Source organism: Protopterus annectens, chromosome 6.part1 (genome assembly GCF_019279795.1).
Source record: "Protopterus annectens isolate FY-2018-M chromosome 6.part1, PAN1.0, whole genome shotgun sequence".
NCBI classification, from domain to species: Eukaryota; Metazoa; Chordata; order Ceratodontiformes; family Protopteridae; genus Protopterus; species Protopterus annectens.
Genome location: NC_056738.1, coordinates 456,547,032 through 456,566,456, shown reverse-complemented (window position 1 = coordinate 456,566,456; position 19,425 = coordinate 456,547,032). Strand labels below are relative to the sequence as shown.

The 19,425-nt window shown below is 40.2% G+C and overlaps 1 protein-coding gene across 1 annotated transcript in view; it reads right to left on the bottom strand.

Moving 5' to 3' along the window:
• The window catches only part of VPS8 (VPS8 subunit of CORVET complex), a 2,195,799-nt gene that overhangs the window by 224,062 nt on the left and 1,952,312 nt on the right, over positions 1-19,425 (bottom strand). The gene's annotated exons all lie outside the window — the stretch shown is intronic.

Sequence of the window (19,425 nt, the reverse complement as noted above, 5' to 3'; positions counted from 1 at the left end):
GTAAGCACATTTAAAATGTTGCTGTCATTTTTGGGAATGTTGAGAGCTGCATACTTTTAATGCAGAATTATAAATTATTTTTGATGCACTTTGGCCAGACAGAGTTAAACGTACACTAGCTTTATTCCTTATTTCACTTTATCCACTCAGAGTTTAGACTAAGAATTAAAAAAGTTCTACTGGCAATGTCAATGTTAACGTTAATGCAAAATAAAACTATTAAAAGAAAGTGGAAGTCTGAAGCTCCTCCACTATAGATAAAACTGTCAATATAATGTAACCTTACTCATCTGAAGTAGTGCTAGGAGAAGGGGAGGGGACAAAAGATCTAGAAACAAGTGAAGCCCATTGTTCTTGGAGATGGGGATATTATTTTGTTTTTAGGGTACAAAGTGCAGTACTCATTGTCCTGTAAATCACAGTGAGTTTTACACAAATGGAGGGGTTGCCCTCCTCTGCATCTTAATGACTGAAACAGATGAACAGTCTTTTTCTTTGCTAATATCTTGATGCTGACAGTAAGTGTTTCTGTAGCCTTTTCTGAACTGCTACTTTGATAAGTTTACATTCTGGTGGGAAAGGTTGACTGCATAACATATATTACTGGACCCCTAGCCACTGCACACCATATTTATGGTTACCAATACTGCCTTATGCATAATTTATCTAATAACTGTATGAGGAGGAATATGCTGTCATTGGCATGCAGCCTTGTTTGGCTTAGATATGCACCTTGTAACTGTTCCCTTGGTACCCTTGAAGAGGAAAAGAAATGATAGCTTACAGCTGTCTGCAATGGCAGAGTGTGCCATAAAAGACTGCTATACTGCACAATCCGCCAAGTGATGCTCTCTGTTAAAAGGCCAAAGCTGTTAAATATTTCAACATTTACTGAGTGCAGCGCCAGTGAAACCAGTGTCTAAAGTGATCTGATTTAATGTCCTACAGACATCTTAACATTAATACTCAGCAAGATTTCCTGCAAGGGCAGCACTCTCTCTCTCTTGTCTCAAGGGTTGGGGAAAAGACTGGTAGCTCAATGGCTTGGTTTTGGACAATTTCAGAGACAAAGTTTGGCACAGATGTACAGTTCTTGCACAAGACAATACAGGGCTCAACTACCACCAGTGCTTGTAGTTCAAAATTCTGTGAAATGTAATAGCAACCAGAAATAGTTTTCTCAGACAAGAAGTTCACTTTCAAAAACTGGCTGGTTCAAAGGAGGTTAAAGCTAGCTTTTCAACAACATAGTTAGGGTCCCACGATAGTTTTTTTTTTTTTGGGCAAAGCAATACTTGGTGGACACATGGCAAACAGAAATACCAAATAAGTGAACTTTAATGGAGGAGCACAACAGTCCTGTATTACATAATAAAGTCAGGTAGCTAAACACCTGCTGTCCTGCTGCTTGCCTAACTCAGTCTGAGAATTCTTACAACATGAAAACCTTTTCTATTTATCCAAGTATGATTTCCTAGCAGCACATCTCTTGGATTCTGCTTAGCACTTCAGCTGGCAACCTGCAAAGTGTAAGATTAAAGTCCACTGAGGCTGAGGCAGTTAACATGAGACTTTCGAGAAATGGAGGAATAAATATGCCTTTTTATTGGATCCACAGTGTCCATGGTACTAGGAGTGGTTTCTCCTTTTCAGATTAAGGTTGAGTGAAGAAAAGTACAGTTGTGTACCTACCATAAATGTAGATGTTCGAGTGTATTCACTGTTGCAGCCATTACACTTGGGTTATCCTGCTGGCAGGCTACCCACAGTCGGTCCGAGTTCCAAAGTCTTAGTCCGGCGTCGGTTGCTGTCACCTCTTCCCTGACGTCCGTGCGCCAGAGGTATAAAAGATGCAACCGACACCATTTTCTTCATTCTTTCTTGCCGCACGGTGCCCGAAGCAAAAGAAGTTCGCAAGTGCCGGTCGGCCGACTCCTGAAATTTTCGAAATAGAGTTTCAGATCCGAAGTCTTCAATAAACCTAAGTACCCCGTTGGGAAAACTTTTTCTTGCTCCAGAACCGATGTCAGTAAAAGTTAACAATTGTATTTCTTGTGGGAAGCAAATACCTCATAAGGATTTTCACTCTTACTGCATTCCTTGCCTAGGCCCTGATCACGACGTTACTAGTTGTCGGTTTTGTGCTAAATTCAACAAATGCACTATTAAACGTCTGTTTGATTTTGCCTTACATTACTTTGGCCGAAGGTTTAACTATATAATGCCGTCGGAACAACCGATGACCGGAATTCATAAAAAGCGCAGAGACAGGCATCCGAGGTCCAAAACAGACAACGAAGCCTCAGAGCCACAGGCCGTGTCCGATTCCCACGTGGAGATAACTAGGCCTCTGGATACTCAAGGTATTGGGCCTACGGAAACTATTCCCTCAGATGGGTCCGGAGCCGATGAGCAGGCATTGGCTTCTGAGGGTGTTTTCAGACATTAACAGCTTATTATTAAGTCCTCTGCAACAGCCAAGATACAGTCAAAAACACCAGTAAAGACAAGGAAACAAGTACAGCATTCTCCTGGACAGTCATCCATGCCAAAGAAACAGATGCTTAAAATGGCCGAAGACTTGATTACTTTGATCAGGGGATCCCATCCCCCTCCTGAAAAAAGGCCTAGGCAAGACACTGATTATGATTCCTCTGACCATGTTTCTATTTCCTCTGATTCCTCTTCAAATCAGGGTTATTCTCTCCCTCCTTATGAGGACTCTGATGCTGATGAATCTATACCTTCAGCCTCTCCACGTGAGGATTATTCTTTTGGGGAAACTCTGCACACCATGAGGGAACATTTCCACTGGGAGAGCCAGGATTATTCTGAATCCAAGAAAAGGCTCAGATATTTTCTTTTACTGCCTCAGCACAGGCTCCTAGCTCCCCCCCGTGCTTGATATTGTAGATGATGTTTTCTCTGAATCCAGTCTGTCTCCTGATTCTTTATCCCCTGCACCAGTCAAGCCAGACAGGTATTATAGAGTCCCTGACTCTCATACATTTCTTTATAAAAACCCTGCTGCTGACTCAGAAACAATTTTTCAGGGTCCCAAGGGGGTTAAGGCTTCCACTGCAAAAAACCCTGTCCCCTCTGATAGGGATTCCAGAGCACTGGATAGATGGGGGAAAAAGTCTACACTTCTGCTACTTTAGCTGTAAGGGCTTTAAACTGCCAGTTTCACATGCTGCAATACCAACAGTACCTTATGTCTTTGTTAAAACAGAAAATGTTTACTAACTCAAAAAATACTGATAATAAGGAAATGCAGGAATTATTGCATGCAATTGAACAAGAGGGAAAGCATACCTTGCAATGTGGTTTTGATTCATTAGAGGCTTCTTGCAGAGCTGCAGTTACAGGCTCTGTCATTCGTAGGCATGCTTGGTTGAAAGAACAAAGTTTACCTGAACATGTTAAAGTAAAATTATTGTATGCTCCACTACAAAATTATACTTTGTTTGGTGTTAAGGCAGAAGAGGTGTTAAAGAAAATGGAGGATAAAGCAAAATCTATGCAGACAGTAAAAGATTTCTTACAGGTGCAACCACCTAGGTTTAGTAGAAACTGGCCTTCAAAGAATTGGTCCTTTCAAGTCTCAGGCAGACCACAAAGAGGCAGATACAGCCACCCAAGAGGCAGATCTCAGCCCCAAGGATCCTACAGACCTAAGCAATTTGGTGCTTCTACCCCCAAAGGAGGAGAAGACAAATCACAACCTTACAGGAAACAGTCCCAATGACTTCCCTCTACAAAGACCAAGCACTTACCTATTGGCAGCACCCCTAGGGGGAAAGCTAGCACTTTTCGCACAAAATTGGCACATAATTACCCAGGACAAATGGGTTCTGAATATAATTACTCAAGGTTACAGCTTCCAATTTCACACCCATCAAATGATACCCTGGCCAGAAAGGTGCTACCAGTATCAAGCCTGCCCTGTTCTCTCTTGCTTTCACCAGAATGTTTAAGAGTAATGTGGGGGGGGGCATACAACAGTCTGCACCTCCACAGCTACAAGAAGGCATTTGTATCCCAGATTTCCTTGTTTTTTACCCTGAAACAAAAGGGTGACTCAGAAGTGATCACAAAGCGCACCAGAAATTGGGTGAACCTCTGGAATACATGAAGAACCAACCTTCACTCATGGGGACTGCTGAAGATATGTTTAAGAGGCCATTCAAAGCATTCTCCTCTATGAGGATATACTTTGCTTGTAGGAGAAGGCTGCTCTAAACTACCAGCTACTGTGCAATTATTGCTAACCTACACAGGTGGTTAGTGTGTGCTCCTCCTTGCTTGTCTGCATACCACATGATTCTGATGTTGTCTGTGATTACTTTTAAAATGCATAGGGGTCCACTTCCTGCTAAAAGTCTGCAGGACATAGATCAACACATTCTCTTTGATGTTGATGTTATCCCATGTTTGCCAAACTTCCTTTCGATGGTTATGGACCCTCTGTGTGTCCTCTTTCCAGGTCTTAGTTAAGGTTTTGTTGCTACAAAGATAGACAATAGCAATCCTAGTTTGGGAACAGGTTAGTCTGCCTGCCAAAAATACACTCTTTCAGTCAGCAAAATCTACTCCACAGAATGTTGTAGTTGTTGCCACAAGTTCCTTGGGTACCACTGTATCTTCCTGAAATGTAGCTTGGCTACTGGAACTATAACTAAATAAGATATATAAGATTACTGCCCCTCAAAATTTACCCTGGCTGTCAGCCTCAACTTTGTGGTAGTCTTCATGAAGAAAGAGTTAAGAACAACCTTTTTTGAAAGAAGGAACATCTTGCATAGAACAGATGTCCACCATTGCACCTAGGAACATGCAAGAAAAGCAAATTTGGACTTTGGGTAGTCAATGGGAATCCTTGGGTTGGTCAGGTAGAAGATGGTGCATACCAGAGCTTGCACAAGCTCCTCCTGGGAAGTGGCTGAATAAGGAAGTCATCCAAACAGGGTAAAACATAAATCTCTCAGAGTCTGAGGAGGCAAAACTGGAGTTAAATAGTTGGTTGGCTGGTGAATGCCCTGAGAGCAGCAAACATCCCAGTGGATAAGAGCATCAACCAGCAGTGATGGAGTATTACCAGAAACTGATGCTTTTCCTGCAGCCCTTAAAGTTGGGAAGAAGGACAGTAAGCATCCTTCATGCCCAGTGTTACTATGAGCTTCCCTAACCTTAAAATTGATAGAAGGATTTGAACTTTTTTTATGCTCAAGAACTTTTTAAGTCTCTAAGATCCAAGGTACATCTCTACGCTGTCTTTTCAGGGATCAAGGAATTATATAGAATAAAAGCCTACATGTTACTTTCCTTCAGCCATCTCTTCTATTACTGCAGAAGTGAGCAACTGCTCTAGCACTGATTCTACCATAGGACTCTCAAGTGTCTGCAGTCAATGTTAACTGCTGCTTGAAATGAGCAAGCCCTCCTCATAACTGATGCACCAAGGATGGAAAGGGAGAGGTTAGACAGTCAGTGTTTAGGTGCAGTGTCTTATAAACTAGTAGGCCTGATGTCTCCACATCTCCACTATAACCTACTGTGGCTTTTATCTTCTCTTCAAAAGCATTTGTCAAAGTTGTTTTCTGATAAAAACTAGTCCAACCTTCTTAGTATTTTGTCTTCTCCTTCACCTGGTACATCCTATTTGGTTCCCATGGGGCTCTAGGGGAGCAGGTTTCAATGAAGCATTATCAAAGATATCTTCTAATGCCTGAAAAATTGGTAAAACGGTCATCAACCTTGCTTTATAATTTTTGTTGCTTATGGAAATCTGACAATTCTTAGAAACCCATTTAAAATATTTCCTTACCAAACTAAGGGTTTCTACAAAACATACATCCTTCAGGGGATATCCTGAAGGAAGTGACTCACTGTAAATCATATCCCAAAGGGGAGTACAACTCTAAAAAGTAGGCCACATCCTGGTCTACATCCTCATTGATGCTCAAACAGTAAGATGTTTAGTCCTGCATAGGAATATGTGTTTTTGCTGATGGAGGTACTCCTGAGGTGGAAGGCTCTATGGGAAGAGTTAAAGCAGCACTAGTCCTTTGCCAGGCCCTCACATATTCCTCTGCAAAATGACTAACTGAATATCACTAATGCAGACACTTTTGGGATATAGCCTCTCAGGCTAATGTCCAATTCAGTCCACCAGAAAACAGAGACAGCTCTGTTCATTTTATAGTTTGTCTTAATAGCTGAAATAATTACAAGCTGCCCCAGGCCTACTGGCTGCTAAATAAAAACAGAAAGAAAGTGTGTGTCACATGCTGATAAGTGTCAGGTGCTCAGGAATTGGTGCCTTTTTGTAATACAGCATTTGAATATGTAGAGACACAGAAACTGCCACACTGCTTCTAGACCCCAAGAGAGGCTCCAGAGGTTGAGGGTAACACTGGAAAGAGCCTGTGTCAGAGCTTTTCCTAAAGGTGCCTCAGTGAAGACAGCACAACTCAGATCTCTGAAGGAATAATGAGATCTCTAAGACCTTGTGCATCCTGACGTCTTACAGCTTCTGTCTTCCATTTCTCCATCTTCGTGTGGCATGAAACTTTCTTTTTTGTGTCTCTGGGAGAAGGTTGTCTGTACAGATTAGATTCACAGGGATTGATATCCTTTGCAAAAAAAAAAAAACCTTCTGGTGCTTAAATAAAGCCCTTAAATGAGGCAATATTTATTTATTTACATTTGTTAACTGGGAGAGTCTGACTGGACACAGGTCCGTTTTCAGCGGAGGCCTGGGGAGAAAAGCTCTACATTAAGTATTATTTGCATTATACAGTTAAAAAAACATAGCATTTAAATATAGACATTAGTCCAGTTAAGGATGCAAGACAAGAAGAAAACAGATGTAAAACAGCTGTAGAGCATAGTACAATTTTAAAATATGGTGACATACTAAACATGGTTAAAATGTAGTTGAGATTCATCAGTGAACAATTGATACAAACTGTTTTTGAGGTACATAACAGCCATTAGCAGTTGTTGCTACAAGAAGTTAGTATTATGTGGTAGGTAGCTGGGAACATTAGTAGCCAAGCTTGCTAAGAGTAGGTTGTTGATATGTTTTTATAAAAGTATGGACATTGTCCATAATAAAAAAAATGGGTGATCTTCTCCTAGACCGAACAGACACTGACAGTGAGAATTGTTTGGTTGGAATTTGTGAAACACAAGCACACTTGCTGCTGTCTTTTCTAGGAATATCATTATCTTCAGATGATCCCCATGGAACAAGCAAAATAACAATACACAATACGCACGCATTACACAAACAGGTAAATAGTAACAGCAAAGCTTCCCAAATGGGTACTTATTTGGGAAATCATGTGGGTGAGACTGACTGTCAGAGTCACATGCAAGAAGTTTGACTGTAATAGTTCAAAATGGAACATACAGGTATACACATGGAGAGACACCAGACAAATATGATTTCAATTCACATCTTTAATCCACACTGGAGACCATGTCTTACACCCCAGCTTTCTGATTACTTAACAAAAACACAGTACTTACAGACATACTGCTTACTGAACATACTGCAGGTGCCCAAAGATCTGAGAGTCAGGCAGGATGAATGGGCATTCGACTGATAGCTAATTCATGACTGCCAATGCAGCAATGATCCCTGTGGTGGTCATTGCATGATCTATTGTTATTTCACAGACCTTCCCAGGAGCATAACTAAAAACAAATTCTGTTTACTAGCTTTTTTGTAGCTGCATGTCTCTGCTGTGCAATCAGTCAGTTATGAGAATATGGAGGTTAATAGTGAAATTGCATCAGTCAGCAGTGGCAGAAATGCAACAGCCTGGATTTCTGTTTAGTAATGGGACCACAGTAGGTGCACATCACTTGAGTATTCAAAAAACTAAGAAATGCTTAGCAGCAATGAAATAAATAGGACATGCTGGAGGGACAGATTCATAACCCAGAGGCTCCCTTCACTCTGGAATAAAATCCCAGTCCAGGTTAGGCAGAGTCCCTCATTGACTCTCTTCAAGAGGAATCTTGATGAGTGGATGGGAGATCATAGGTTTACCCCGGGTATCACTTCTGTGTCACTGTTAGACAGAGGCACAGTATACTAACCTCAAAAAAGGGCATAGCAAAATTAATTTAAAATGGGTGGCGAAAGCCAGACACATTCTGGCTAGGCTTAAATGCCCTAGGGCAGATAGCCTAGTATGAACCTATGCTGCCAGTAACTCCATATTACTTTAAAACACACTTTCCAAAAAAGGAGGTGTAGCATATACACCATTACCTGCAGGGCAGAGAGTTATTGACCACTGTCTTTCACACAGGCAACACTGACACACACACACACACACACACACACACACACACACACACACAGAGCAGTCTGGGTCAATGTCTGCTATCCACAACATGTAAACCTCACATCACAATCAGACGGAAATTATAAATGACTGAAGCTTAATTGGTCTGATAAAGTAGGATATGACAGCATAAGCAAAAACAGAATTAGTGTCCCTGTGCAAAATCTCTCTCTCATTCTTCTTTTAGACACAGACTAGAAAACCTGCTTCAATTTATAAGTTTCTCTACTATCTAGGCAGATTCTGGCAGTCTGAAACTATGCAAAAACTATGAACTCTGTTACCATGGAAACTACTGGTACTTTGATGCTACTAAATTAGATTGAGAAATTGCCACTTTCATGTATAGAAAATTACATTTGATAACCAATGACAGCTACTTAATCAAGAAATCCAAGGGCACCAGCTTTATTTAAGGAACAAGACAAAACAACCTATTGTCATGAGTTGCAAAAGACAGAAATCTTGAGCAATATATGCATGAAATTATTTTACTACAGTGCAGGAAGACAAATGTTATCCCAAATCCTGTCAGTTTAGGCCACTGTATTTAACTAGGGATGTAACAGTATACTCCTGGGTGGTCTTGCCCACATTCACAGCAAAATGCCAAAAGGTAAGTAACTATCAGCAAATAAAGGCACAGAAGTGGTGCTGTAGTGAAAAGCTTGTGCTGAACTGGAAAGGCATTCAAAGCTTTCATTGTTCAATTTTTTCAGAAGCATAGCATGGTTACTGCCTCCCTCAAAGGCATCATCATCATTATCATCACCATCATTATCATCACCAGCCCCCCTTTTTCCCATTTTCTACATGGAGTCAGGGAATTGTGTTAATTGTCTCCATCTCTCGATTCAATGCCACACTCCTGCCTTCTTCGACACTCATGCCTAACTGTCGCAGATCTTCCTTCACACAATCCATCCACTTCTTTGCTGGACATCCTCATTTCCTCTTAACTTCTTCCTGTCTGCCCCAAATCATCTTCATCAGATTGTCTTCTGCTTTTCTGCACAAGTGTCCAAACCACCATAATCTGGTCTCTTTGATTCCTTTCTGCAACTGGAACTACTTTGGCTTTTGCTCTTATGTCCTCATTTCTTCATCTGTCCTAGAGTGTATCCTACAACCCTTCTCAGGCACTTCATTTCCATCACCTCATCTGCTCTGCCTTTACTGCCCAGGTTTCTCTACCATATAGTAGTACTGGTCGCACCACTGTTTTGTACACCTTAGTGTTCAGCTTCTTTGGCATTCTTCTGTCATACACTACACCTGACACTATATGTCAGTTGCTGCAGCCCCTCTGATTCTAGCTGTGACCTCTTCATTCAGACTTCCCTTCTCCTCAACCACCCCTCCCAAATATTTGAAGCTATTTAACTGTTCCACTATCTTTCCTTCTATCTCAGTTCTGAGCTTCTTCTGATTTCCCCAGTTTTTTGCCATTACAACTGTCTTATCTGTGCTTACTTTCATCCCATGTCCCTTCAGTTTTGCATTCCATTGCTCTATACTTTGCTGGAGTTCTTGCTCAGAGTCTGCTTGTAATGCAACATCATCTGCATACAGCAACTTTGTTGATCTGTCCACTCCAACCTGTTTGCTAAAGTAGTCCATCATCAGTATGAACAGCAGTGGACTCAGAGCTGAACTCTGGTATACACCCACTCCCACTGGGAACCCCTCTGTAAGGTCAAACATTCTTGAGTCACTGAGTCCTTGTACATAGCCTGCACTAATTCTACCAATGTTTCTAGGACTTCAAACCACTGCAGTCCTACCCAGATAAGCTTTCTTCGGATCTTGTCAAATGCTTTCTCCAAGTCAAGGAATGCCCAATTGGACTCTTTACTCTTCTCTAGCTTCTACTCAACTATCTGTCTCACTGTAGGAGTTTGATGCCTCTGTACTGCCCACAGTTGTGGATGTCCCCTTTCTTTGTTCTTGTACACTGGCACAAGTATGCTTACTCTCCAGTCATCTGGAATATGCCTTTCTCTCCACACAGCTATGAGTTCCTTTAGGAGCCATTTTTTCCCCTATCTCACCCAGCATCTTTATCATATTTGCCGTGACCTCATCTAAGCCTGCTGCTTTCCCTGACTTTATTTTTCTTAGTGCTATTCTTATTTCTTCTAGGGTGGGCTCCTCCTCTTCTCTCCTCGTAAGCTGTTTCTGAGGCATTACAGCTTCTATGGGGTTTTCTTCACTTAGAAGCTGCTGGAAGTACTCCTTCCATCTACCTTTGATGTCCTGTGGACTGGTGAGCAGGTTGTTCCTGGCATCCCTTATGAATGATGTCTGACTGTCTTTTTTTATCTTTCTGTTTTTGCCTTACAACCTGATATAGTTTCTTTGTGCCAGCTACTAAGTCACTTTCCAGAAGCTGGTAGAGTACCTCTGATGCCCTATTCTTTGCTATTGGAACTCATTTCTTAGCTTCTTTGTTAGCCAACCAATATTCCTTCCTAGCCTAGTCAGTCTTTTGCATCTCCCACTTTCTCCTGCACTCCTCCTTTTTTTGAAGACTTCCTGTACATCTGCATTCCACCACCAGCTTTTATGTACCTTACTTCCATACCTGACTCAGCCACATATTTGTTCTGTAGTCCTCACACATGCTGTTTTAAGGCTTTGAGGTGCTGCCACTCTTCTTCAACTCTGCCTATTTCCACCTCTTCTTGGGGTGCTAGACCCCTGAGTAATTCCTTGAACTGTTGTATGTATTTTTCCAAGTCAAATTCCAGGTCTTCAGCCTGGTCTCTGTTGACTTTAGAGTCTTCTCTGACCACTGTGGCAACCAGTGGTTTATGCTGTAGGCTGTTTCACTGCGGATGATTTTGCAATCATTGATTCTACCCCAGTACCTTTTCCTTACAAGAGGATGTCTCCACGAGTTGTATGTTGGCCACTCTTGTATGTGATCTTGTGACTCTCTCTCTTTCTGAACCATATGTGGCTACTATCAAGCCATTTGTTAGACTGAAGTCTAGCATGGCCTCTCCTTCTTTATTCCTGTTGCTCCACCCATGTGGACCCAGGCAGTCCTCATATCCTGTTCTGTCTGTCCTTGTATGTGCATTTAATTCACCCATTACCAACACCACTTCATTTTGTCCTGCTTTATCTAGTAGGTCCTGCAACTGCTATCTGAATGCACTCTTTTCCTCATGATCACAAACCTGCTGTGGTATATTGGCTGAGATTATGAATACTGCCCTATAATTACACTGGAGTCTGACTGCCATGAGTCTGTCACTAATTCTGATGATATCCCTCACTGTCTGAAGCTTCTGTCGCACCACAATTCCCACACCATTTCTAGCCTGCTCCCACCTGAGTAGTAGACTCTGGATTCCAAGCCAAGCTGCACTGTCCTTTCATCTTGTCTCTTGGATACATAGGATGTCCAGCTTCCTCCATATCATCATGTCATCCATTTTCAAGCTGCGTCCCATCAGTGAACCCACATTAAGTGTAGCAATTCTTAGTTCATGTTTGGCAGGTTGATTGGTTTTACTTCCAGATTTCTCTCAACAGAGCTATCCCAGGTAACTCAGGTTGGGCAACTAGACACCAGTCAGCCAGTAGCTTATTGACTCAGGAATGCTGGGCTTTATGGCAGGCATACACTGGCACATACACCCCTCTCACCATTAGCATGAGTCCCTGGTGTAGATCAGAGTAGGCCGGGTCCTCAACCCACTTATCACTGGTACTACCCATGCCCATTTGGCAACATTAGTCAACATGTCTGAATCACCTACAGCCATATTTTACACCATAGAGTGGCTAAGCCCTGCCACGGCACACAGTCTGTGATCCATGTTCTCCTATCTTGAGGATACTGTGTACCACACTAGATGCCCAAAGCGGTTGGTCTGTACAACTTTCCACCTATAGGGCACCATATAGAGTCTGTGCTGCTGCCCACAGCTCTATTCATTAGTGAGTTTGAGTTTGAGATGGAAACAGCATGTATTTCAGACATGGGAGGAACATGCAAACTCCAAACAGGCATTGGTCAGAGGTCAGGATCGAACCTTGTACCTTGTGCATGGGAGGCGAAGACCTTAACCATTATGCCAACTGGTTTCTCCTACAAGACAACAGCATAAAGCAAAGTGATTAGGGCAGCACAGTGGATAGCATTGTTGCATCACAGCAAGAGGCACCCTGGTTTGATTCTCAGCTGGGGTGCATTCTGTGTCAAGTCTGCATGTCCTCCCTGTGTTCGTGTGGGTTTCTGCCTGGTGCTCCGGTTTCATTCCACATATCAACGACATGCAGTAGGTGGACTGGGCACAATAAATTTTCCATGGGTGTGAGTGTGCATGAGAGTATGTTGTGTGGAGGAACTACTGTGGCAGGACTAGCCACCTGGTGGTGCAAACCTTGGCTCTAGATGATCACTACTGAAGTGACGCCCCATATGCAAAAATGGGAAAAGGGGGTTGTGGGTGGATGGATGGACTGTGTTCCTACTAACTATACACTGCAATCATGCAGACAGAAGTAATACTTTGTATGCAGCCTGCAAAGGTGCACTAAAATCATTCTGAAACTCATAGCTTGGCTGTGCAGTTTGATTTAGTACTTCCAGAATCGTTCTTTTCTGGTCTCTCACTTTATCTTCCTAATATTCATTTTAAATGCTTGCTCATTCAGTTTTCTGGACATTATTTATGTCCAGAAGACCCAGTGACTTGCATACATGGCTGATGTTCCCTAGATCTCCTGAATGCTACTACAATCACACGTTAAGCCACTGCTAGTTGGCTACGATAGACTGAATACATTTTTATTAAGCTGAGCCTATTAGTGACACTCAAGTATTTTTCATGTTAATAGTTAATAATAATTAGTATATCTCCCACATCCCTTACTGTGTGCCACATATAAAAATAAAAGTCTACAATTTCATACAAAACCTTTCAAGAAATTAGATGCAAGTGCAAAAAATAAGCTGAAAAATTAAAGTGGTCTGACTTAGGTTTTGTGGCATCATTTACTTTTAAGAAATTCACTATGTAGCAAGTGTGCAAATAAATGACACTGCTAAGACACTAGGCTGCTGGAAGGAAATACAATTCACAATCAGAAAACAAAAAACATTTGGGCTTCTATACTGCTAAGTTCATGCATTTTCTGATATCCTTGATTTTCAACGATACAGATTATCAAGGATGCTCACTCTCTAAGATTAGCAACCCACAGAACTGTAAAGACCTTAGGCTACTATTCTTTCTTTCTTAACTTTGTAAAGTCCATAAACATATTTACACTCATATCTCAAAACAACCAATCAGATATGAAGGTCTGATCAGGAGCAACATGATTTCAAAACAGTTCATGGAAATATATGACACTGCCTTGGCTAACAGATGCTGTGCAAATAGGAATGGAAGCAGCATGCTTTCAGGAAGCATCTGTGCTAATCTCTCTGACTTACAATCCTTCCATTCACATGAAGACTAATAAGGGAGGTGAATGAGATAAGTCTGATTGATGCAGTGTAAGGATAGTTCCAAAATTACCCTGACATGAGGCAGTTTACAGCCCAAGCACTCAGCTCTGGAACAGGGGACATCAAAACTACCGCCTCTCATAAATGAGTACTGTGTTCCATACTGGATATGTGATGAACGCTGTTCTGTATACAAACAGCCTTTTATTTGTTATGCAGGAGTATGGCTTAGCGATTAAGACCTCCATGTCACAGGTCCAGGATATTTAATTCTGACTTTCCAGTCACTGTCTGTGTAGAATTTATATGTTCTTTCAACATCTGCAAAGTTTTTCCTCCTGGTGCTGCAATTTCCTACAACCTCCCAAAATAAGATAGTTGGTTTACTAGTCTAAATGGTCCATATATTTGCTCTTGCCCTTTTGTCTTATGTGAGCCCAAAACACAGCAGTTCACCTACCTGGTTACTGACAGAATAAGTAAATGTAACAGGTATTGGAGGAGTCTGTAAACATCTGTATGCAGCTGGTGCACTTGAAAGTGACATAATGTAGATATGGGAGTGGCTAAGACTCTCAAACTAAAATTAATCAGTACTAAAGAAAGGCACAACCACCTGGCTTGATACCATAACCAAAAGGTTTTCTACGCAGCTGAATAATGAAATGTAGAGATGGCTCACCTGAAAACATTAATGTGGTATGAATACTATGGAGCCGCAACTTAGTTCAAACTATCATATCAATAAATCCATCACAAAAAAAGACTTATTTTGAGAGCATGATCCAAGATACATGATTGATGGTTCCAGGGGTCTCGGTATTCCCTTGGGATAAGACTGTAGTTCCTCCTACTGAAACACTATGCCCTTGCAATACTGTTGTACTGGGGACTAAAAATAAAAACCTACAAAGGATGCAAAACATAATTTACATTTAATGCTCAGCAGATGACCCAGCACCGTGAGCACATAGGAAAGGAGGAGGGATGATGCCCTGTGCATCTTGGTGTTCCTGCGTATCTGCCTAATATGATGGAGTAAAACTAAATAAATGAATGTGAACCTCCTTTTTCAGACCACACCACAGAAACATTTATGCGGCTAATTCAGATGTATTTACAGTTATGGGTACACTACCATTCACTTACTTTCAGAAAATGTGCTGTTTGAGACTAACAGTCTCTGAAATCCAAGCTTGCACAGCAGTTAAGATGACTCACAGCATCAGTGTGAGTTACATGTGCAAGAAATTGGTTCATTCTGGGAAGAAATAACAATGGCATTATAAAATACATCTCTATGCAAGAATAAATGCTCTGATAGTAGATTTTCAAGATGAGGTCAAAGTAGCAATACATCCTAACATTTGGGTTTTACCTACCTTACATGTTTTCAGTGTCTTGTGAGAAATTTCACCAACCTAGACTTAGTCCATATGATGAACAACATTGATTTCATACTAGTATTCTTTGAACACGGGCAGGTATGTGAAACTCCCTTAGAAAGTCAACCGTGCAAGAACCATAATGCCTCAAAGCAACTTGTGATTGCAGTAGACTATTTCTTTACAACTAAATGTAAATTATAAAAAGACATTTTTTAAATGTGTAAAAGTGCAATAAAGAAACAAGAAAGCTCCATGAACCTTTAACTAGCAGTGTCAGAGATGGTCCTACAAACTACACCGCTGGCAATGTATACATATATGTGTTTACACACACGCACACACACACATTATTTTATATGTGTGTGTGTGTGTGTGTGTGTATATATATATATATATATATATATATATATATATATATATATATTAAAATTGACACCAAAACTAAATGCCCGGACTTGCTGATCACTGAATGGTACATACAGAGTAAATCACAAAAACAGACACATCCAGCACTACTGGTGAATCAACAACAGTGTTTATTTGGAAGAATTGCAACAAAATAAGTTGGTTTTATCAAAAAGGCATCTTCAGTTCCACTACTCCCAGGCTTGATAAGCATATAATACACTTGAGGAGGAAAGCACAAATTGACTAGTTCAACTCTTGTGATGATTTTGGAAACAGAGTCACTTTACTTTAATAAACTCCTGGGTTATGTCTCAGAATGAGTCAATAATGGGAAATATTCAGTTAGTAAAGTCTTTTTAATCACCCCTTCTAAGTATCCTGACATATCCTGACTCTTTACTTCCTATAGAGACACTTTTTTTTTTTTTTTTTGTGGTGGGGTGGATTTTACTGTCCCATCCCAGTGTCATTCTGACAACTGTCTCCAGTGATACACATCCATGCATCCAAACCCTGGTCTCCCTGTTTTCCACAACCCACCCCCCCAAAAAAAACAATCACCAATTTTCGACCTGGGCCAACATAGATCTTAAGGGCTTCCTGTGGGGGTGTACATCTGCTGAGGGGTTCTCTTTATGGTCTGCCCCCAACTTATACCTCCCTCCCCAGATTATGTGTTTTGTGTCTTGGAGCAGGCATGCAGTGGGAGTGTGCAATATCTCACCCGCCTCTGAAGAAGCTCAGCTACGTTCACCCTGTCCCCTGTACAAACTCCAGCTTCCACCAGGTATGTCAAAAAGAAAGTACATGTAGCCACCTCCCTTTCTAGGATGGGCACACCCCCATCCCTCCCAGCCTCTCTTAAAAATGTCTGAACAGCTAACTGGACCCAAGGTGCTTGGACCATAGTCAGAGCTTTATCCCTCTTCACCCCATAAGTAGCCTATGTTACAAATTTAAAAGCACACAACCTCTTCAAAACAAAGTTACTTAGATAACTAGAAAGTTATAACCCCAAATTAGGTCACAGACTTCTGCTTCCTAGCAGAAACTAAGAGATCAGAGCTCTGCTAATGTGTATGTGAGAAGAAAGGGAAATAGTTTCACATTCATCTACCAATTTAGTGTGGCATGAAACTGCAGGAAACCTAACAAACTTTTTTGAAACTGAAATTTAATTCAAGCAGCACACTGCTAAGAATACAAGTCCTTCATCAGGCATCAAGAATAAACTGCAGTAACAATCAATTTAAACAGAAAACTTAGTCACACAACTATCACAGATCATTAATCCCAAAGCTAAGATGTTAGTATCTATCAATTGCAAACATTTTTGTGGCACAATTACGCAAGTATTCTTACAATGCACATAGCAAAGACTTAACACTTGCTTACAAATAGAATGCAGGTCCTTCAAGTATAAAAAATCAATTGAAGACATCATCAGCTTAGACAAAAACTTATTCACATAACAATCATGAAAGAAATGCCAGGTAACATCTGAGCATATATATGCACATGATTTTGTATCACATTTACACATACATACGTGTTTTACACAAAGTCTTTCTGCACTGCACATAAAATTAAAACTTTTTCATGCCTCTCTTTCTGAGGCAGGGTTTTAATGATACAACATCCTTGTGTCCATTTTCATGTATACTATTTAGACATAAGTGCAGCATCATTTTAAAGTAGGAATAAAAGACCATATTTCTGATATAAGGAAGAAAGCAGTTTAAGAAATATGTTTTATTCCATATTTCAGATATAAGGAAGGCAGTTTAAAAAATAAGTTTTAAAAGTTTTTCAGTTTATATAGTGTTACTGCAGTTTCATGCTATGATACAGTTAACTGTGGGTTTAATTTTTTGGTTCTGTGCATAGCTTTGCTTTGCAATGTTTTTTTTTTTTTTTTTTTGCAGTTTTACACTTTAAAAAATATATATATATATATATATATATATATATATATATATATATATACATACATATATATATATATATATATATATAGTTAGTTAACCCTCTTTTTTCTCTCCCTATTGTTTCTATATTTTTCCCTATCACCAAGTTTTGTACCTCCTGCTTTCTCCCTTAGTTCTCTTCCTCTACCATTTTTGGACCTCTCCCCTATATCTTTCCTCTATATGGCTATGACTCTATTCCAGAAACTATATATCTTTTATAAATCTGCTCTCTCCATCTATCATTGTTTCCTCTTCCTTGGTCTTGTACTTTCTCTTCTTGGTTTTAAAAGATGTAATAAGCCTTAACATGTTGCTATTTAAATTGTCTAGGAATTTAAAGTCCTTTTCTTTTGGTAATTATTTTCATTGTCAAAGTCCTAGCTGAGTGTAATCTGTTTTGTTATACCTCGTTGTCTATATGTGGAGCTTTTCTCCCCGGGCCTCTGCTGAAAATGGAAATATATCCAGTTAGACTAGCCGGTTAACAAATGTAAAATAAATAAATAAATAAATAAATAAATATATATATATATATATATATATATATATATATATATATATATATGTATGTATAGACCATCCACCACAGGCCATACCAATGCAGGATTAATTTATTTATTTTTATTTATTTTACATTTGTTGACCGGGATAGTCCGTCTGGATTACATGTCCATTTTCAGCGGAGGTCCGGGGAGAAAAGCTCCACAGTGACAATAATTAATACATTGAGATAATACTAAGAAAAAAAGCAAAAAAAAAAACATAATCTCTCTCATGCAACAGAATGGATACAGTGAAGTGTAAATTATAATAAACATATACAGTAAAGTGTAAAATATTATAAACATATACAATATTGAGTTTACAAAATATTAACACAGATTCCAGCATACTAATTCTCCCACTAGGCACTTAACTTTAGTTAAGAGGAGAGGGGAGAAAGTAACAAAGAGGGGATGCATAAAGGAAAAGATCTATACAAGTTGGAGAAAGGATTAGTCAGGATTAGAGATCTGACAGAGCCAATTTGACTTTAGATGGTGATGTAACTTTTTTTGGAACAGATATAAAGAGGAAATACAAAAGAGGCTAGGAGGGAGGGAATTCCATATTTTACCAATGGCATTGGTAAAGAGTGAGTCGCCCCCTACATTGTTGGCTTTGACTGTTTGAACTAGTAGTTTATTGGAGGAACGCAAACTACTGAGATTATTGTAGGGTTTGATTAAGTTTTTCAGAGCTGGAGTTTTGTCAGGTTGGTTCAGGATTTTAAATGCTTCGATAAGTTGGGTCTGTTTTAGAAGGTTAGGGTATTCAATCCAATCTAGGTTTCTTAGGTTAATACAGTGGTGTGTTCTGTAGGGCATTCCTGTAGCAGCGCTCTAGTTTGTTTAGTTCAGATGTGTTGAGGTTAGTGAGCATAGGAGAGGCATACAGGAGGGTAGAGAGAAGATGTGAGCGGGCCAAGGTCACTTTTGCTATTGGAGTTAGAAAAAATTTGATCCGGTATAGTGACCCAAGTTTTTTGTTAATGGTCTTAATGGTCTGATTGATATGAATATCAAATTTGAGTTTGTTATCTATGGAGACTCCTAATAGTTTGGTATAGGGGTCTGGGGAGATGATTGTCCCATTTTTAGAGTAGATAGAAAAGGATAGAGGTGTGGTCTTTTGCGTGGGATGGAAAAGTAGTAATTTTGTTTTGTTTGGATTCAGGATCAGTTTACGTCCTAAAAGCCAATTCTCTACTGATATAAAGCAAGATTGAGTTTTGGATAGTAGGTTGACAGGAGATGTATCAGCACAGACTAATGTCGAGTCATCTG